The sequence below is a fragment of the Acinonyx jubatus genome, chromosome D2, assembly GCF_027475565.1.
Source record: "Acinonyx jubatus isolate Ajub_Pintada_27869175 chromosome D2, VMU_Ajub_asm_v1.0, whole genome shotgun sequence".
NCBI classification, from domain to species: domain Eukaryota; kingdom Metazoa; phylum Chordata; class Mammalia; order Carnivora; family Felidae; genus Acinonyx; species Acinonyx jubatus.
The window spans coordinates 51,997,837-52,007,597 of NC_069393.1; positions in this window are offsets into that span (position 1 = coordinate 51,997,837).

Sequence of the window (9,761 nt, forward strand, 5' to 3'; positions counted from 1 at the left end):
ATTGCTTTTCCATCAACTGTGTAGAAAGGTTTATAGGGTCAACTAGCTGCTTGTCAAAGAGCTGAGATTCAGTCAGGTTTCTCTGGTCCCAAAGCTCATCTTCTAAGAGAGCTTTTCCCTAGGTTTATCTTTGATAAGAAGAAAACATCACTAATAAATTAACAGAACTACCATATGTTCCAGCAATTCTACTCCTAGCAAAATGAATCAAAGGCCGATGATCAAACATGTGTACACAAATGTTCATAGCATCACTGCTCACAATAGCCAAAACATGGAAATAACCCCAATATCCACAAACTGATGAATGGGTAAGCAAAATATGGTATATACATATGATGGACTATTATTCAGTCATAAAAAGGAATGAAGTGCTGTTACATGGTGGAACACGGAGGAACCTTGAAAACATGATGCTAAATTAAGGAAGCCAGTCACAAAGGACCACACATTATGCTTCCAAAGATGTGCTGTGTCCACAGTAGGCAAATCCAAAGAGACAAAAAACAGATTATTGGCATAATACCCTCTAAGTTATTGCAAATGGCACAATCTCCTTCTTTTTGAGGTTGTGTGATACTCCATTGCGTGTATATACCACATATTCCTTATCCATTTGTCTATAGATAACTCTTAGGTTGTTTCCATATCTTTCTTGGCTATTGTAAATAATGCTGCAGTAAACATAGGGGTGCATGTATCTTTTTGAGTGAGTGTTTTCATATTCTTTGGGTAAATACCCAGTAGTGGAATTATTGGATCATATGCAAACAAAAACAGAATCAAACCTATAAATACAGAGAACAAACTGATGGTTGCCAGAGGGGAGGAGGGTGGGAGGATGGGCAAAATGAGTGAAGAGGAGTGGGAGGTCCAGGCTTCCAGTCATGGACTGAATAAATCATGGGGAAATAAGGCATGGCATAACGAATATAGTTAACGCTATTGTAATAGCATAGGGTGACAGAGGGTGGCTATACCTGTGAGCACAGCATAATGCATGGATTTGTAGAATCACTAATGTTGTGCACCGGAAGCTAATGTAACAGTGTGCGTTAACTGTACCCAAATTTAAAAATTAAAAAAAAAAAGCAGATTTGTTGTTGCCAGTGGCAGGGAGGTGGGGGATGGGAAGTGTTGCTAATGGGTACAGGGTTTCTTTTGGGGATGGTGAAAATATTCTGGAATTAGCAGCGATAGTTGCACAACATCATGAATGTACTAAGTACCACAAATTGCACTCTTTAAAATGGTTAAAGTAGTGAATTTGCAAGGAGCAAATGTTTAAATAGAAAATATTAGGCACATTGCAGTGCTTTCTTTCTCAGCAACTTATTTCCTCACTGTTTGGTACAATGATATCTCACCCATCTTGGGACTCCTTAGGCAACCTCACCCCAGCAGAGCACACCTGGGAATCAGGAAGAAAACATGGTTCTGAGAGCGTCCTTCAGTGGCTGTGAGAGGAAGAGCTGGGGGGCGAGGCTGTGAGCTAAGTGTGTATATTAGTGTATGCCTGGGTCATCGTGATTCTCAGGGTTATCAAGACAAGGGTAATTGCACTCTGGGTCTCTGGAACACCCGTTCAGGCCTCTTGATGTGTTTTCTGCCTTGTTACATAGCAAATCATGTGTTCTTTGGTTCATTCCTGAGAACTCTGAAGATTTTAAAGGAGTTTCAGGAACAGACTCAATTTCATGATGTAAACTCATGCTCTCCAGTGTGTCTGCTTAAGACAGAACTTGAACCTGGGAGCAAGGGCTGAAAGACAAGGATCAACCTAACAGCCACAACATCACCCATAAGATGCCGGCCCTCAGGTTTTTCAACCGTGGGGCAGGGTGGTCTCAACACAGGGCTATTATGAAAGTCAAATATGATAATGTGTGAAAAGCGTTTTATGAATGAAGAGTTTCTATACAAATGTAAGCCCCTAATTGTGTTGGCAGCAAGAATTCCCTGTGCTAGCTCAATAATAACAACCGACATGAGCTACACATGTACACCAGGCACATGCCAGCACGTCACACGATGTCCACGTACATTTAGGAGGTCAGTTATATCTTAGTCCCAATTAACCAGTGAAGAAGCTGAAGGAGAAAGATGGTAAATAATTACCCAAATCTAAGGTCACAGACCAGTAAATGATGGAGCCAAGATGTGACCCCAGGAAGCTGGCTTAGTCCGCAGCACTGCCTCTGGTGCACAGCGCGTCTCATTCTTCGTGTAATGGCAAGGAAAAAGTCAAGTGAGACTGAGGGATGTAATCAACACTTTTTAAGTGAGTGTCTTTGGATGAAATGACACAATCACTGGAGCCAGGTCAGAGCTGGTCGCTGGCATCTCTTTACAAACTCCACATCCAATAGCATCCATTTGTAGCTTAAAATCAACCACAGTGGGCGTGTTTATACCAGGGACATCAGCAGATGCTTCTAATCAGGGCTTTCTTCTCTTTTCCCCCCTCCTTCCCCTCCCCCTCCCCTCCCCCTCCTTTGGAGAGCCAGTTAAACACTTACCAACATAATGCTGGCTGCAATGATTTCTATTAGCGGGTAGAATTAATAATAATATCTGACAATGGTAATAAAAGCACTTTCCCTTTATTTGCAAACTTGCAAGTGCAAAAGGACTCCTGTTGGTGAGTGTCAGTTTCGGAAGAATCAGAGGAGAATGGTAACCGAAAGAAACTTGAGGGCAGCCCCTGGATTTGTGCTTTTCCTGGGCTGCTACTGCAATCTTTGAACCAGACACAGAGCACCTAAGTTGTGTTGTCTCATCCTTTGAACAAGATAGGTAGTATGTGCTATTATTATTGTCTGAGTTTAAGTGAGAGGAAACGGAACCTTGGATAAGTTAAGTAACTTGCCTGAGCTAGAAAAAGGCAGAGCCAGGACCGGAGTCCAGGTAGCATAAATCCAGAACTCACCCTTTCAACCCCCAGGCTTTATGACTTCAATGTCTTTGTTTTCATCCTTTCCTTTCCCTTAAGTACTACTGTTGAGGATCTTCCTAGATATCCTGGCAAAAACTGAAGGCAGTCAGAAAAGCCACCAAAGACAAACCGTGTCAGTGATTTGCTTGCAGATTTAAAAAGCCCATTTATTTTCAGGCTTGTCCTAAGATGTCAGGGACCCCCTACTTAACAGGTGCTGAGAGAGGAGCTGGCCCGGAGAGGGAGAATAAAACAGGATCAAGGACTCTTGAATAATACCTTCATCACATATATTTTGAGCACCTCTATGTGTCAGGCATAGTTCTTGCAGGGTGCTGAGGATAAAGCAAAACCCAAACAGTCAAGTCTTTGCACTAAATGGAGCTTATCCCCTACAACAACAATAACTAACATTTACTGAGTGCTTGTTGTGTCCCAGCACTCTGCTAAGCAAGCATTTATAGGCACTATTTCACCTAATCCTTGAAGCAAGATACTGGGCTAAGAGCATGACAAGTTGGTAGCCTTGGCAAGTTACTTGAGTATGCTATGGTCATTTCCCAGGTGCATAAAATGGGGATAGCATTGTAACTACTTCACCGGTTGAGAATTAGATGAAAGGATAATATGTGTAAAAGTGCTTAGCATAGTTTTTGGTGCATAATCAACCATTTATGATAGCTTTCATTGTTAATAAATTTATAAGATAAATACCATGATTAAAAAATTTTTTATTAATTCAATTTAAACTTAAAAAAAGCAAAACAGTTCTCCCATTCCTCCACCCCCCCCCCAGCCCCCACCTCTGGCAACTACTAATCTGTTCTCTAGATCTGTGAGCTTGTTTTTTTTTTTTTAAGTTTATTTATTTATTTTGAGAGATGGGGGGAGGGACAGAGAGAGAGAGGGAGAGAGAGAGAATCCCACGCAGTCTCTGCACTATCAGCGCAGAGCCTCATGTGGGGCTCAAACCCACAAACCATGAGATCATGACCTGAACCAAAGTCAGATGCTTAACTGAGCCACCCAGATACCCCTGAGCTTGTTTTTTTTTTTAAATTTAATTACACTTTTTTTAGATTCCACATAGAAGTGAGATCATATAGTATTAGCCTTTCTTTGTCTTATTTCACTCAGCATAATATCCTCAAGGTCATCCATGTTGTTGCAGATGTTAAGATTTCATTCTTTTTCTGTGGCTAATATTTCAGCATATATATATTGGAATCCATTCATCCATCACTGAATACTTATGTTGTTAACATATCTTGACTATTATAAATACTGCTGCAGTGAACCTGGGGGTGCAGATATCTTTTCGAGTTAGTATTTTCATTTTCTTCAGATAAATACTCAGAAGTGGAATTGCTGGATTATATGATTGTTCTATTTTTAATATCCTCCACACTGTTTTCCATAGTGGCTGCACCAGCTTACATTCCCACCAACAGTACATGAGAGTTCCCTTTTCTCCACATCCTCATCAACACTTGTTACTTCTAGTCTTTTTGATAATATCCGTTCTAACAGGTGTGAGGTGGTATCTCATTGTGGTTTTGATTTGTATTTCCCTGGTGATTAGTGGCGTTGAGCATCTTTTCATGTACCTGTTGGCCATCTGTATGTCTTCTTTGGAAAAATGTCTACTCAAACCCTAAGCCCATTTCTTAATCAGATTTTTTTTTTGCAATTGAGTTGTATGAATTCTTTATATTTTTTGGATATTAGTCCCTTATCAGATATATGATTTACAAATGTTTCTTCCCATGCAGTAGATTGCCTTTTCATTTTGTTGATGGTTTCCTTTGCTGTACAGAAACTTTTTAGTTTGATTGATGTAGTCCAACTTGTTTATTTTTGCTTTTGTAGCTTAGAAACTATGATTAATGCCATTTCACAGATGTGGAAACTAAGGCTCAAGTCTAACAATTAACACTGAACACATAGGGATGGCTGGGTGGCTCAGTCAGTTAAGCATCTGACTTTGGCTCAGGTCATGATCTTGTGTTTCATGAGTTTGAGCCCTGTGTTGGGCTCTGTGCTGACAGCTCGGAGCCTGGAGCCTGCTTCAGATTCTGTGTCTCCGTCTCTCTCTGCCCCTCCCCAACTCATGTTCTCTCTTTCTCTCTCTTTATCTCTCTCTCTGTAAAAAAATAAACATTAAAAAAAGTCTTAAAAAATATTTAAGGGACACCTGGGTGGCTCAGTCAGTTAAGCGGCCGACTTCGGCTCAGGTCATGATCTCGCAGTCCGTGAGTTCGAGCCCCGCGTCAGGCTCTGTGCTGACAGCTCAGAGCCTGGAGCCTGTTTCAGATTCTGTGTCTCCCTCTCTCTGACCCTCCCGCTGTTCATGCTCTGTCTGTCTCTGTCTCAAAAATAAATAAACATTAAAAAAAATTTTTTTTAATATATTAAAAAAAACACAAAACTCTGAACATATAACCACACTGTCCTTGGAGTATCAGAATGAGAAGCACGGAGGGACCAGTTGTAACAGGTGGGGTGCCTCCTGCTGAGTTGGAAGAGAAAAGAGGGGAAAGAGGAAGTCATAGGCAGAGAGAAGTCTTACTCAGATTTACAGGATGTTTGGGCACTGACTGATCCCAGAAAGGTCAATCTCTCTAAGTTCTGGATCATCTTCTTTAGGAAACCTTTCTTCACAGCCCCCACTCTCCCTGCCCTTCCACCTCCCATCCCCACTGTCTCCTGCCAGCCTGGACTGGGTTGCCCCTTGCCTCAGATTCCACATTCCCACAGCTTTGTGAGGTTATCCCTTTCATGGCATATACACACTATACTATGATTGTCTGTTTGGGTGTCTGTGTACCTTTTGAGGCCAGGAATTTGATCATCTCTCTAGTCCCAGCACCCAGCACTCCTGGTTAGAGCTCAGTAGGTGTCAGTTAATCTGGACAAAAGACTTCATTTATGATCAGGAAGAGAGTAAAAATCTGATCCTGCACCTCAAGGAGAAGTTTACAGGCATACACACTTATTTGCAAAATGGAGTAGAGCACCATGGCCTTTCCCTACTACTATCTAAAGGATGTTAGTAGGAAGCTCATGTTGCTGCGCCATACAAAGAAAATTATTACAGAGTTTAGGCCACTTAAAGGGACCTTTGAATAAGGTGTCCTGGAAACATCACAGAGCCCCAACGGGCTGCCTGTTGCCTGGATGTATCATGATTTTTCTAATCATTGCAGAGCCCTTACGTGGTTTCCATTTTGACTCTTCCCAGCAATGCCACAGAGCTCGTTTCTGAATCTATAGCCTAGTACTCCTGTGAAGTGCATTCCTGAAGGGGAATTGCAGGGTCAAAAGCATTCTCTTAAAGGCTCCATTTTAAAAACTCAAATATTAGAAAGTACTAATGTGAAACCTTGGCTCATGACAGTTACCTCAGAGGCAAATACCTCAAGTACCTTTTCCATGGACATGCTATTTATCTGTTCTGACTCAACATCAGAGTTCACAACTCTTGCAACCCAGTTTTCTCTGAGATTGACATTGCAGTACGCAGTAGGAATGCCCAGGAGAACATGTCAACAGAAAAGAAAGACAGAGTCAAGGGCAGCAAGAAAAATAACATTGAGAAACCTGAAAGAGCAAAGGTGACTTGGGGCTGAAAGGAGGGAATGGTAAAACGAAAGAAAGGGAGAAAATAAAACTAGTTTCTATCTGAAATAAGGATCTCATAGAAGTTTTCCTCTGAAAAACTCACAATGCTAGTAAATAGCAAGATTCTGGTGTGAAAAGCAAGGTTTTGAAATGGTACGAGATCCTCAGGACCCATCCCCATTTTTTGTAGATGAAGGAACAAGGGGCAGAGGGGCTCACTGCCCTGCTCAAGGACACATAGGCAGTTAATGGAGACGCGAGGACTGGCAGTATTTTGAACACTTGTTCTCAGTCATGCTGCGTCATGGCCTTTATTTTTCCTTCCATTTCTCTCCACTTATCCCTTTATAATTACTCTACTTAGGCAATATGGATTATTCATTCAGAGCTGGAACTTCGTTTTCTCATTTCACTGAGTTTAAATAGAGATGACAGGGCCTATTCTTAATGTTTAACAATCAAAACCAATTATGAGTCTTTCTTTCCCTCACGCAAAAAACACACCGTCCTTTTCAGAATGTAGTGTTTTCATTCTATGGCATAAATAGGCCGATGAGAACAATAATATGGCAATAAAACCTCCAGGGAAGACATATGCTGAATGTAATCAAGTAAGCCCAGTTATTCAGGGTTGGGGAAATCATGCTATGGATACAAAATAAAGAATAAAAATAGCTCAAAGGACATTGAACTCATGGGTATGAGTCAGGGCACACTTATGTGTTTTTAGTCCAGTGATATGATCAGCTCCAGCAAACTCAATTTCTTTAAGTCTTTGGAGGTCCAGATAGCAAGTGCCTATAGACTTTCTTCGTATTGAACCCAGATTTCCAAAAATTCCCAAACTATGCCTGGCTAGACCACTAAATCTTCCCACTTTTCCCTTGTAGTAGAGAAAAACGGAGTCAAGAGCCACCATAAGCATTAGTTCAATAAATTACCCAACCATCTACCCATCCATCCTTTCATCCATCTGTTGAGTTCCCACCATGTAGTTCAATTGGCGAGTTTAGAGACAGCTTCCTGATTGGAAATATTGACCAAGTCTTGGCTTCTGTCTTTACAATTTATTTATTCCTTATTTATAGAGAGGGACAGCCAGTTCTCTTAGGTTTTCGTCCATCTGTGAAATTAAATGGATATAATTGCTCTCCTCTTGTCATCCTAAGTCGTAGAGCCAGAGGAATAAAGCAAGAATAATTGAATATAGAAGGGAATCCCATTCTTCTTGTGCTGCATCTTTAAATAGCCATTTTTTTTTAATCCAAGGAAGAGTATTTGCCAGTGAGCCCTTCCGTGAAACAGAAAGAATTCCAGTGGAGTGGACTGCCCAGGAAGACAGCCCTCGTTTAGGAAAGAAATACTCTTGGACGTCTATTTCTCATGTATTAATGATCCTGGCTTAATTCAGTGCTGGAGGCATTTGATACCAGTGCTATTTGGAAACTACATCCTCAGGTGTCTAGGGGGCTCTGGCCATGGCCCTGCCTTTGAAGCTTCCTTGGCAAAATTGCCTGTGTTTCAGATTCCAGAGACTAAGGAACCCAAACAGACTGTTTACCTGGGATCCTGGAATAAGTTTATAGAATGTGACTCTCTGAAATTGAAAGAAGAAGAAATGACACAAAATGGATAAGATAAGCTATGTCTTCGGCTGGAAGATCTGTGAGGACAGGGGCTCTATTGATGGTATTCATTGATCTCTAGAGTCTACCAATATGTTGTTTAGTGCTGACCACCGATTTGTTTAGTTAATAAATATCACCATTTCAGTCTTCCTAGGAAATACTGTAGCAACTAGACTATTCAGCCATGGCAGGCACATCAGACTTGGGGTCAGAAATCCCAAGTCTGATTTTTGGCATTTCTTCTTACAAGCTGTGAGCATCAATTTTCACATCTTTAAAATGGGTCAATAGCATCTGGCTTACAGAGCTAGTGGGAGGATTAAATGGTATAGCATATTCAAGAAGCCTGAGCACAGTGCCTGGCACAATGATGTATGCTTCATAAATGTGGGGTGTGTGAAATAAAATTAGAGGACTGCACTAATCTTAGCAAGAGGCTCCAGTGACTCTGAAAAGGAATCACCAATTTAAAATGTAACCAATGTGGGGCATCTGGGTGGGTCAGTCAGTTCAACTTGAGTGTCTGACTCTTGATTTCGGCTCAGGTCATGATCCCAGGGTCATGGGATTGAGCTTTGTGTCAGACTTCACACCGAGCATGGAGCCTGCTTAAGATTCTCTCCCTCTCTCCCTCCTCCCTTCTCCCCCACTTGCAGGCTCTAAGAAAAAAAAAATGTAACCAATGAAAGAGAAGCTAAAACTTCCAGCCTGTCCTAAGGAAGCATTATAACGACAGACTAATTTCGTAAGGATACAAGGAATATTTTAACAAGAGAATCAATGGATAAAGGTTTGCTAGTATTCGTGTAGCAATTTTCAGTGCTAACTTTTATTTTCATGTGAGTAAAACAGCTTTCCTGAGTAAAACAGGAATGGTTCATTAAGATTTTATTTCAAAGTTCTTATTAAGAAAAAATTTCCAAAACCTAGAAAGAAGACAAAGAAGTTATTACATGCTCTTGTTTCAATGTCAGAGAGAGAACTGTCTGGTAAACTAACCTCAGAATCATCTGATGCTCCAAGGATTTATCATTTCATTTGACTTACTGTTTATTAGCTGTTAGAAACTAAATGTTTGTGTCTCTCCAAAATTCATATGTTGAAGCCCTAAACCCCATTGTAGCTGTCTTTTGAGATGGGATCTCTAAGGAAGTGATTAAGGTTATAACGAGAGTGAGGCCCCAATTTGACAGGATTAGTGTCCTCATAAGAAGAGACACCAAAGCATTCTTTCCCCACTGCCCCATGTGCATGCATCAAGGAAGGTCATGTGAGGACATAGCAAGTAGATGGCCTTCTATAAGCCAGAGGAGAGCCCTCACCAGATGGCTGGAATTGGCCAGAACCTTGATCATGGACTTCAAGCCTCTAGAACTGTGAGAAAATAAATTTCTGTTCTTTAAGCCACCGAGTATGGGGTATTTTGTCATGTCAGCCTGAGCTGACGAAGACAACTACTTTTCAAAGTCCAGACTCTCTAACTTTGAGTATCAACTTGTAACAGATTGAGAAGTTGTTTTTTCAGTACTGCCGTGAATGACTTCTGTTTGTAGAAAGAAGAGCCCCCCAAAGGTTAC